Source organism: Xenopus tropicalis, chromosome 10 (assembly GCF_000004195.4).
Source record: "Xenopus tropicalis strain Nigerian chromosome 10, UCB_Xtro_10.0, whole genome shotgun sequence".
Lineage (NCBI taxonomy): Eukaryota > Metazoa > Chordata > Amphibia > Anura > Pipidae > Xenopus > Xenopus tropicalis.
The window spans coordinates 51,086,218-51,098,210 of NC_030686.2; positions in this window are offsets into that span (position 1 = coordinate 51,086,218).

The window sequence follows — 11,993 nt, forward strand, 5'->3', positions numbered from 1 at the left end:
GTACCGCAGCCCAATGGCAACGACCAGCAAACAATGCCAGTATTTGGGGGGCAGCCCATGCCCTGCCATAGGGGGGCCAGTGTACATTTGTGGGGAGCAGCCCGTGCCCTGCCATGGGGGGGCCAGTGTACATTTGTGGGGAGCAGCCCGTTCCCTGCCATGGGGGGGCCAGTGTACATTTGCGGGGAGCAGCCCATGCCCTGCCATAGGGGGGCCACTGTACATTTGCGGGGAGCAGCCCGTGCCCTCCTAATGGGGGGGCCACTGTACATTTGTGGGGAGCAGCCCGTGCCCTGCCATAGGGGGGCCAGTGTACATTTGTGGGGAGCAGCCCGTGCCCTGCCATAGGGGGGCCTGTGTACATTTGTGGGGAGCAGCCCGTGCCCTGCCATAGGGGGGCCACTGTACATTTGTGGGGAGCAGTCCGTGCCCTGCCATAGGGGGGCCACTGTACATTTGCGGGGAGCAGCCCGTGCCCTGCCATAGGGGGGCCTGTGTACATTCGCGGGGAGCAGCCCATGCCCTGCCATAGGGGGGCCTGTGTACATTTGCGGGGAGCAGCCCGTGCCCTGCCATAGGGGGGCCACTGTACATTTGTGGGGAGCAGCCCGTGCCCTGCCATAGGGTGGCCACTGTACATTTGCGGGGAGCAGCCCGTGCCCTGCCATAGGGTGGCCACTGTACATTTGCGGGGAGCAGCCCGTGCCCTGCCATAGGGTGGCCACTGTACATTCGCGGGGAGCAGCCCGTGCCCTGCCATAGGGTGGCCACTGTACATTCGCGGGGAGCAGCCTGTGCCCTGCCATAGGGGGGCCAGTGTACATTCGCGGGGAGCAGCCTGTGCCCTGCCATAGGGGGGGGTGGACATTCGCGGGGAGCAGCCCGTGCCCTCCTAATGGGGGGGCCACTGTACATTTGCGGGGAGCAGCCTGTGCCCTGCCATAGGGGGGCCTGTGTACATTCGCGGGGAGCAGCCCGTGCCCTCCTAATGGGGGGGCCACTGTACATTTGCGGGGAGCAGCCCGTGCCCTGCCATAGGGGGGCCTGTGTACATTTGCGGGGAGCAGCCCATGCCCTGCCATAGGGGGGCCTGTTTACATTTGCGGGGAGCAGCCCGTGCCCTGCCATAGGGGGGCCTGTTTACATTTGCGGGGAGCAGCCCGTGCCCTCCTAATGGGGGGGCCACTGTACATTTGTGGGGAGCAGCCCATGCCCTGCCATAGGGGAGCCTGTTTACATTTGCGGGGAGCAGCCCGTGCCCTCCTAATGGGGGGGCCACTGTACATTTGTGGTAACTCAGCCCCAGAAAAGCAACCCCCCAACATTCCCTTTGTGCCCCCTTAACTCTTCCAATCAGACGCCCTGAGATTTCCCCCCTCCCTTATTGGCTAAATATGGATCCACATGCTGTCGGCTGCGCTGGTTTCCAATGAGCCATGCAGCAGGTGGAACAATTGCATCACTGGGCCCTGTGGGCTGAAGCCTCGGCCCCCCCGTCAGTCCCACCATTGTATAAATATTCTATACCTGACTGTTTCCAATAAATCCTATGACTGTTTCCTTCAGGAATATTCCACAAGTGCAGCAATAAATGTGGTTTTATCTATGACCCAGCACCCCCTTGCACCCCCACAATTAATCTGTGAGCTAGTCCATTGGCCCCCAAACCTGCCCCCCAGGGCTCCCGCTGTGTAGGTGAAATGGTTCTCCCCAGCATCTGGTTGGCAAGGCTGAGCTAAAGAGCTTACAGTTCAACTTTCTGCCAGAGTCAGAGTACGTGCAGTGCTGTGTGGTTGCTGCGGTCACTGACCCCAAGGGGCATTTATTTCATCTTCCAGTCTGCCATTATTACCACTTTCTGGCTAGTTGCTAGGGTCAATGACCATGGCAACCAGACATAACTAAACAATTTTGCTTATTTTAGGGATGAAGGGCCATGTCTGGTAGGAAATGGCCCATAATCTGCCAACCTTAATGCCATTATGAAGGGCATGTTATGTGTATTTTAGTAATAAAAAACCCGATATGAGTAAAACTAAGAAAATTCAGGTTTATACAGTATATTTCAGTGCCCCCCTTAAATGGTCTTTATTCTTATTTATCTTTGGGTGGATGGGGAGTGGGAGGAAAGACGCTGATTGGCTCACACACTAGGTCCAAATAAATGCACCAGTAATGTGTACCCCCCCACCCCCCGATACTGTCCATTGATCTAGTGACACTGTCCCTTTAAATACAGAATTTCTACAAAGTGCAATCAGCTCCTCCTCCTTTATTTATGCACTGCTGCTAGGGGGCCAGTGGGGGCGCTGTTCATTCAACATTCCCTGTATAACTCAGCCTGCAGCCTTGTGCCTTTATATGGGGGGCACAGAACCCCTCAGTGACTGCTAATATCCTTATCATTTACAGTAGGGGGTACATTATCCCTTATAATACATGAGTGATACTCAGAGTTCCCTGTATAACTCAGGCTGCAGCCTTGTGCCTTTATATGGGGGGCACAGAACCCCTCAGTGACTGCTAATATCCTTATCATTTACAGTAGGGGGTACATTATCCCTTATAATACATGAGTGATACTCAGAGTTCCCTGTATAACTCAGCCTGCAGCCTTGTGCCTTTATATGGGGGGCACAGAACCCCTCAGTGACTGCTAATATCCTTATCATTTACAGTAGGGGGTACATTATCCCTTATAATACATGAGTGATACTCAGAGTTCCCTGTATAACTCAGCCTGCAGCCTTGTGCCTTTATATGGGGGGCACAGAACCCCTCAGTGACTGCTAATATCCTTATCATTTACAGTAGGGGGTACATTATCCCTTATAATACATGAGTGATACTCAGAGTTCCCTGTATAACTCAGCCTGCAGCCTTGTGCCTTTATATGGGGGGCACAGAACCCCTCAGTGACTGCTAATATCCTTATCATTTACAGTAGGGGGTACATTATGCCTTCTTATTTACAAGCAGCTTTATGTGCTAACCTAGCAGCCCAAAACTGAGCCCCGCCTCCATGGTTGGAAAGCTGCCTTAGTGGTTGCTGCCGGTACCTTACAGCTGTCGGGTTGTGGGTTCAACTCCGGCCTTGGTACAATTTGGGAGAATTATTTGTCATGTTATTTTCTCCCTGAGCGACACTGATGGGGAGGGAGAGAGAGCCTAATGGAGAGGGGAAGGGCGAGACCCGTACAGTTGGCCCACTGGTTAGAGCGCATTCCTTGAGCTTGTTGGTCCTGAGTTCAATTCCCACCAGAGTTGCTTTTAGCTTGGCTGCCTGAGTTGGCGCTACATAAGGGAAGAAACCCAAAAGGACCTGGTTCGACACGGTGGCCAAACGGTAGCATTGCCGGCCCAAGAGCCTTTGGGTCCTGAGTTCAATTCCCACCAAAGTTGCTTTTAGCTTGGCTGCCTGAGTTGGCGCTACATAAGGGAAGAAACCCAAAAGGACCTGGTTCGACACGGTGGCCAAACGGTAGCATTGCCGGCTTGAAAGCTCTTGGGTCCTGAGTTCAATTCCAGCCTGACTATTGTCTGCTTGGAGTTTAGATGTTGTCTCCGTAAGTGCGTCGGCCAACTCCAAAGCAGGTGTGTAAGAATGGCGTATGTTCGGTGGTGTACGAATGGCGTATGTTCGGTGGTGTACGAATGGCGTATGTTCGGTGGTGTACGAATGGCGTATGTTCAGTGGTGTATGAATGGCGAGTGTGGGAGTAGCCCACGTGGATGCAGGGAAAGCATAGAAACTCCAAGATGGAGTTGGACTCAGGACCCCAGGGTAGAGAGAGGGCAGTGCAGGCACCGGGTCGGCGTTTTGCTTCTTTGTTGCTCGTGGAGACCCGGGGCAAAAACTAAAAGCCCGGCTGAATATTCCCAGGTTGGATTTGAACTCACACCTCCAGCACCGCCGGGCAGCAGCACTAACCATTGGGCCAACTTGGGTTTCTTACCCAAACATGTTTGTCGCTGATACTTATTGCTGCCCCAGAGGAGGAGCCGGGCTGCACTGAAAGGTCCAAAAGATAAAGAGGCCCACTAGCCCAACATGATGGCTACACGAGTAGCACGGCCGGCTGGGAGCGCTCAGGTCTGGGGTTCAATTCCAACATTGGCTTTATCTTTCTGTTATGTTTGTCTCTACTGATCAGCCAATCAGGGAAAAGAAGCAGGTTCTTTTAGACCCAATAAGATCCAGCTGCCGTACTGCCCTCTGACCCCTAGGGGGCTTCCTTGAGAATAAACCCAGTCAATGGGGCCGACTGCTCCCCCAGCTATAGCCCTGTGTGGGCCGGTGGGGATGTACCGACCAGGGTTCCGCTCATGATGGGGCCCCTGTCTGCGCTGAATTACAGCTACAGGGAATCTCCCAGTGACCCCTGGGCCTGGGTCTATGGAGCTGGGGGACCAATAGCGCTTCTTGAAGCTGAAGGTTCCATGTGGGGGGGCAGATAGGATCCCTATATACTTAAGCTGATCTCTCCTTTATGAAATAAGCAAGTCTCTATAGCTACTGCTAGAGCTGGGCGGTATGACCAAAAGTTTATATCACGGTATTTTTCAAAATGATATCGGTGTCACGGAATTTGACGGTATTTTTTTTTCCATGCGTGATTAGGGGTTAACCCCATTTCCTAATAAATTAGAGAATAATTACTGCAGTATTGAAAATCAGAGTCGGGCAAGCGAAGGGTCGGCAACAGAAAGTGGTAAATCCGGCAGGCTTAGTTTCCCAGGCAAGGCCGCACACAACATGGCACAGGAGGAGGCGTTTGATAGGTTTAAATACCCCCCACGCAAGCGCAGAACCAGCGCCGTCAGCGCGTCACGGACGTGCACACTTTGACATGTATGTGCGCTTTGACGCACGCGCTCCTGGACACGAATGCGTAACATCCCACGTACAACGGGACGCACGGGCACGCAAGGAGGCGCACGAGCCGCACGGGTGAGTACCCTGACACCCCGGTATGGCGGTATATGAAAAATAAATATAGTTTTTACTATTTACTATATTTTGGTATTAAACGGTATATCGCCCAGCCCTACTGGTGCCCATTCCCCATGAAGGAGAGCTGATAGGCCGAGCTGTAAGGGGTTGTTCAATGTACAAACCCTATAAAGCCAATAACAATGCTCTCCGGGTGTTAGGAAAGGTGCAATGTAAAGGGTTTATACCCCATAGGTCAGTCCTTCTGTCTCTCTGGTCCGTTTCCTGAAGGGATGGGAGGGGCCTATTTTGCACCTGACACACCCAGAACTTCCTGTATGCTGACATCATCACATCCAGGCTTTGCCCTTACTTGTTTCCTATTGGACATTGCTCCTTCCCGCCCCTGGTAATTCATTGGCAGTTCATATAACAATTCCACTGATTAATGCGCTAATACGTCAGTCAGTTTATTGGGGGGCGGGGGGGGGGTTTCCCTTCAGCTGTTTCAGTACATTGGGGGGCAGGGGGGTTTCCCTTCAGCTGTTTCAGTACATTGGGGGGCGGGGGGGTTTCCCTTCAGCTGTTTCAGTACATTGGGGGGCGGGGGGGTTTCCCTTCAGCTGTTTCAGTACATTGGGGGGCGGGGGGGTTTCCCTTCAGCTGTTTCAGTACATTGGGGGGCGGGGGGGTTTCCCTTCAGCTTCGTAATGGGGGGGGGTTTCCTCAGCTGTTTCAGTACATTGGGGGGCGGGGGGGTTTCCCTTCAGCTGTTTCAGTACATTGGGGGGCGGGGGGTTTTCCCTTCAGCTGTTTCAGTACATTGGGGGGCGGGGGGTTCCCTTCAGCTGTTTCAGTACATTGGGGGCGGGGGGTTTCCCTTCAGCTGTTTCAGTACATTGGGGGGCGGGGGGTTTCCCTTCAGCGTTTCAGTACATTGGGGGGCGGGGGGTTTCCCTTCAGCTGTTTCAGTACATTGGGGGGCGGGGGGGTTTCCCTTCAGCTGTTTCAGATACATTGGGGGGCGGGGGGGTTTCCCTTCAGCTGTTTCAGTACATTGGGGGCGGGGGGGTTTCCCTTCAGCTGTTTCAGTATATGGGGGGCGGGGGTTTCCCTTCAGCTGTTTCAGTATATTGGGGGCGGGGGGCTTTTGCTTGATACACAAGTTACTTACGTTGCTAGGCAGTTCTCACTACGTTACGTACATTGTGTAAGTTCCGTGACCCCTTATGAAGATTCCCAGGCCCGGCCCAGCTGCACCCCCTCTCCCCCCCCGATGGTGGCATTGGGTACATGACCCATGACAAGCCAGTGACCCCCCCCCCACACACACCCTGCCCAACAGTGAGTGACTTTTCTCTATGGATAACCCCATTGGCCTGCACCCCCCATGGCAGATAATTCCAATTCTCACAAATCCCTCCATTACAGACATCCCCCCCACAGACTTCTCCCCACAAGTGACAGACACCCCCTCCCATACAGACACCCCCCCATACAGAAACCCCCTCCCATACAGACACCCCCTCCCATACAGACACCCCCCCCATACAGAAACCCCCTCCCATACAGACACCCCCCCCATACAGACACCCCCCCCCATACAGACACCCCCCCCATACAGACACCCCCTCCCATACAGACACCCCCTCCCATACAGACACCCCCCCCCATACAGACACCCCCCCCCCATACAGAAACCCCCTCCCATACAGACACCCCCTCTCATACAGACACCCCCTCTCATACAGACACCCCCTCCCATACAGACACCCCCTCCCATACAGACACCCCCTCCCATACAGACACCCCCTCCCATACAGACACCCCCCCCCATACAGACACCCCCCATACAGAAACCCCCTCCCATACAGAAACCCCCTCCCATACAGGACACCCCCTCCCATACAGACACCCCCCCCTTACAGAAACCCCCCCCCATACAGACACCCCTCCCATACAGACACCCCCCCATACAGACACCCCCTCCCATACAGACACCCCCCCATACAGACACCCCCCCCATACAGACACCCCCTCCCATACAGACACCCCCCCATACAGACACCCCCCCCATACAGACACCCCCTCCCATACAGACACCCCCCCCCATACAGACACCCCCCCCATACAGACACCCCCTCCCATACAGACACCCCCTCCCATACAGACACCCCCTCCCATACAGACACCCCCCCCATACAGACACCCCCTCCCATACAGACACCCCCCCCATACAGACACCCCCCCCATACAGACACCCCCCCCATACAGACACCCCCCCCATACAGAGACCCCCCCCATACAGACACCCCCCCCCATACAGACACCCCCCCCCATACAGACACCCCCCCCATACAGACACCCCCCCCCATACAGACACCCCCCCCATACAGAGACACCCCCCCCATACAGACACCCCACAAACCTCCCCTCTCTCCCTGTGAATCAGACCCCGCCCCCCTCTGAGTCAGACCTCCCTCACAGGCACAAAGCCCGCCCCTTCCCCAGTGTAAATGACAGGGTGCTCTCTCCTCACACATAAATAAGAAATAAACTTTTCCTTCCACCTCCACCAAGTCACACAAACCCGCACAGACTCCTCCCTTACAGCCGGCACTGCAGGGCCCAAAAAGCCATAGCTTTTCCCTCACACACTGGCCCCTCCCCCTACCTGTGTGTAGGTACACTAACCTCCCTCACAGGACATGCTGCAGCAGGGGCGGGATCAGAGGCAGATTGACAGGAGATGCAGCCAATTGGAGTTAAGCTGAGGAAATGGGCCTGTTCACCTTCAGTGTCCAAATCATTTTAAACCATTAACAGTGCTCTCAGCGTGTCAGAATATCCATTCTATTAAAAAAAAAGTAAAAAGGCCGGGGTAAAAGCTACTTATTATATGTTACCCCTCAGTAACTGCTAATATCCTTATCATTTACAGTAGGGGGTACAGTATCCCTTATAATACATGAGTGATACTCAGAGTTCCCTGTATAACTCAGCCTGCAGCCTTGTGCCTTTATATGGGGGGCACAGAACCCCTCAGTGACTGCTAATATCCTTATCATTTACAGTAGGGGGTACATTATCCCTTATAATACATGAGTGATACTCAGAGTTCCCTGTATAACTCAGCCTGCAGCCTTGTGCCTTTATATGGGGGGCACAGAACCCCTCAGTGACTGCTAATATCCTTATCATTTACAGTAGGGGGTACAGTATCCCTTATAATACATGAGTGATACTCAGAGTTCCCTGTATAACTCAGCCTGCAGCCTTGTGCCTTTATATGGGGGGCACAGAACCCCTCAGTGACTGCTAATATCCTTATCATTTACAGTAGGGGGTACAGTATCCCTTATAATACATGAGTGATACTCAGAGTTCCCTGTATAACTCAGCCTGCAGCCTTGTGCCTTTATATGGGGGGCACAGAGCCCCTCAGTGACTGCTAATATCCTTATCATTTACAGTAGGGGGTACATTATCCCTTATAATACATGAGTGATACTCAGAGTTCCCTGTATAACTCAGCCTGCAGCCTTGTGCCTTTATATGGGCACAGAACCCCTCAGTGACTGCTAATATCCTTATCATTTACAGTAGGGGGTACATTATCCCTTATAATACATGAGTGATACTCAGAGTTCCCTGTATAACTCAGCCTGCAGCCTTGTGCCTTTATATGGGGGCACAGAACCCCTCAGTGACTGCTAATATCCTTATCATTTACAGTAGGGGGTACATTATCCCTTATAATACATGAGTGATACTCAGAGTTCCCTGTATAACTCAGCCTGCAGCCTTGTGCCTTTATATGGGGGGCACAGAACCCCTCAGTGACTGCTAATATCCTTATCATTTACAGTAGGGGGTACATTATCCCTTATAATACATGAGTGATACTCAGAGTTCCCTGTATAACTCAGCCTGCAGCCTTGTGCCTTTATATGGGCACAGAACCCCTCAGTGACTGCTAATATCCTTATCATTTACAGTAGGGGGTACATTATCCCTTGTTGTTCTTCCTTCTCCCCAGTGGGGCCCCCCTGCTTGAGCTCAATGGCAGGTAAAAGGCAAATGTGCTTCTCTTGTAGCTGATTGTACTACGCAGGGGCCCCCCGCTGTGTCTAGGGGTGCAGGAAATATAAGGGAAATTATCGGTTGCAGTACCAGGTCTCACCACTAGCAGCCAACATCCTGTATTTCCCATAGGGCTACAGCACAACAGCGCCACTGCCTGTAAATCTGGGCATCACCTGACCCTCCAGCTTCTGTAAGTGGCCAATCATAGGGCGCAATCCCTCAGCTGTCAGACGAGAGGGTGGGGGGTGAGTCAGGGACTGGGGGGTTTTGGGGTGAGTCAGGGACTGGGGGGTTTTGGGGTGAGTCAGGGACTGGGGGGTTTTGGGGTGAGTCAGGGACTGGGGGGTTTTGGGGTGAGTCAGGGACTGGGGGGTTTTGGGGTGAGTCAGGGACTGGGGGTTTTTGGGGTGAGTCAGGGACTGGGGGTTTTTGGGGTGAGTCAGGGATTGGGGGGTTTTGGGGTGAGTCAGGGACTGGGGGGTTTTGGGGTGAGTCAGGGATTGGGGGGTTTTGGGGTGAGTCAGGGACTGGGGGGTTTTGGGGTGAGTCAGGGACTGGGGGGTTTTGGGGTGAGTCAGGGATTGGGGGGTTTTGGGGTGAGTCAGGGACTGGGGGGTTTTGGGGTGAGTCAGGGATTGGGGGTTTTGGGGTGAGTCAGGGACTGGGGGGTTTTGGGGTGAGTCAGGGACTGGGGGGTTTTGGGGTGAGTCAGGGATTGGGGGGTTTTGGGGTGAGTCAGGGACTGGGGGGTTTTGGGGTGAGTCAGGGACTGGGGGGTTTTGGGGTGAGTCAGGGACTGGGGGGTTTTGGGGCGAGTCAGGGACTGGGGGGTTTTGGGGTGAGTCAGGGATTGGGGGTTTTGGGGTGAGTCAGGGACTGGGGGGTTTTGGGGTGAGTCAGGGACTGGGGGGTTTTGGGGTGAGTCAGGGACTGGGGGGTTTTGGGGTGAGTCAGGGACTGGGGGGTTTTGGGGTGAGTCAGGGACTGGGGGGTTTTGGGGTGAGTCAGGGACTGGGGGGTTTTGGGGTGAGTCAGGGATTGGGGGGTTTTGGGGTGAGTCAGGGACTGGGGGGTTTTGGGGCGAGTCAGGGACTGGGGGGTTTTGGGGTGAGTCAGATGTTCCTGGGAGTCGGATTCCCTAACTGTGGGTGCTGTAGCTCAGGAGTCGCAATGGATTCGCTTCACTTGTCCCATCGCATCAGTCGCAGATTCCTTTCTGCTGTTTAAAGGACAAGTAAACCCAAAGTGTTCATTCCTTTTGCTGAAATGGGGCCCAGCCTTTGCCCAGGGAAGCACATTGGCCCACGTTTCACTCCAACTTCAGTTCCCCCCTTAACCCCCGACTGGGCCAGCGGGAGAAACTAAGTCCCAGGGCTGATGGGGGGGGGGGGGGGATTTACTCACATTAACACCTCGACCACTGAGAGGCCTATTGTTACTGGCCCATCCCGCTGCCCCCCGGCCAATCACATCTTCTACACTCAGAACTACCGCATCCGATTGGCCTAATCTGGGCCCCAAAACATTAAGGAACATTAAGTGGATATTGGGGAGTGCAGAGTTCCCCTTTAATAAACTGCATGGTGTCACTTTACATGGTACTGTGCCCCCCCCCCCCCCAATCCTGCATAAAGCAATGAGGGGGTTGATAGTGACTTGGTGCAAGAGGCTGAAAGGAGCAAAGGCTAGTACAGGGGCAGTATGGGGCAGTTGGGGTAGGAGCAGGGGCATTATGGGGCAGTTGGGGTAGGAGCAGGGGCAGTATGGGGCAGTTGGGGTAGGATGGGGCAGTTGATCAATAGTAGGGGCAGGACGGGGCAGTTGGGCTAGGAGCAGGGGCAGTATGGGGCAGTTGGGGTAGGACGGGGCAGTTGATCAATAGTAGGGGCAGGACAGGGCAGTTGGGCTAGGGGCAGTATGGGGCAGTTGGGGTAGAAGCAGGGGCAGTATGGGACAGTTGGGGTAGGAGCAGGGGCAGTATGGGACAGTTGGGGTAGGAGCAGGGGCAGTATGGGACAGTTGGGGTAGGAGCAGGGGCAGTATGGGACAGTTGGGGTAGGAGCAGGGGCAGTATGGGACAGTTGGGGTAGGAGCAGGGGCAGTATGGGACAGTTGGGGTAGGAGCAGGGGCAGTATGGGACAGTTGGGGTAGGAGCAGGGGCAGTATGGGACAGTTGGGGTAGGAGCAGGGGTAGGGGCAGGGGCAGTATGGGACAGTTGGGGTAGGAGCAGGGGCAGTATGGAGCAGTTGGGGGGGGGGTATGGGCAGTTGGGTAGGATGGGCAGTTGATCAATAGTAGGGCAGGACGGGGCAGTTGGGCTAGGAGCAGGGGCAGTATGGGGCAGTTGGGCTAGGACGGGGCAGTTGATCAATAGCAGGGGCAGTATGGGCAGTTGGGGTAGGAGCAGGGGCAGTATGGGACAGTTGGGGTAGGAGCAGGGGCAGCATGGGACAGTTGGGGTAGGAGCAGGGCAGTATGTGGCAGTTGGGGTAGGAGCAGGGGCAGTATGGGGGCAGTTGGGTAGGAGCAGGGGCAGTATGTGGCAGTTGGGGTAGGAGGCAGGGGCAGCATGGGACAGTTGGGTAGGAGCAGGGGCAGTATGGGGCAGTTGGGGTAGGAGCAGGGGCAGTATGGGGCAGTTGGGGTAGGAGCAGGGGCAGTATGGGGCAGTTGGGTAGGACGGGGCAGTTGGGGTAGGAGCAGGGGCAGTATGGGGCAGTTGGGGTAGGAGCAGGGGCAGTATGGGGCAGTTGGGGTAGGAGCAGGGGCAGTATGGGGCAGGATGGGGCAGTTGGGGTAGGAGCAGGGGCAGTATGGGGCAGTTGGGGTAGGAGCAGGGGCAGTATGGGGCAGTTGGGGTAGGATCAGGGGCAGTATGGGGCAGTTGGGGTAGGACGGGGCAGTTGATCAATAGCAGGGGGTTGTGCAACTATCAGAGTGACAGGAGGGACGGGGGAAGTTGCGACACTTGG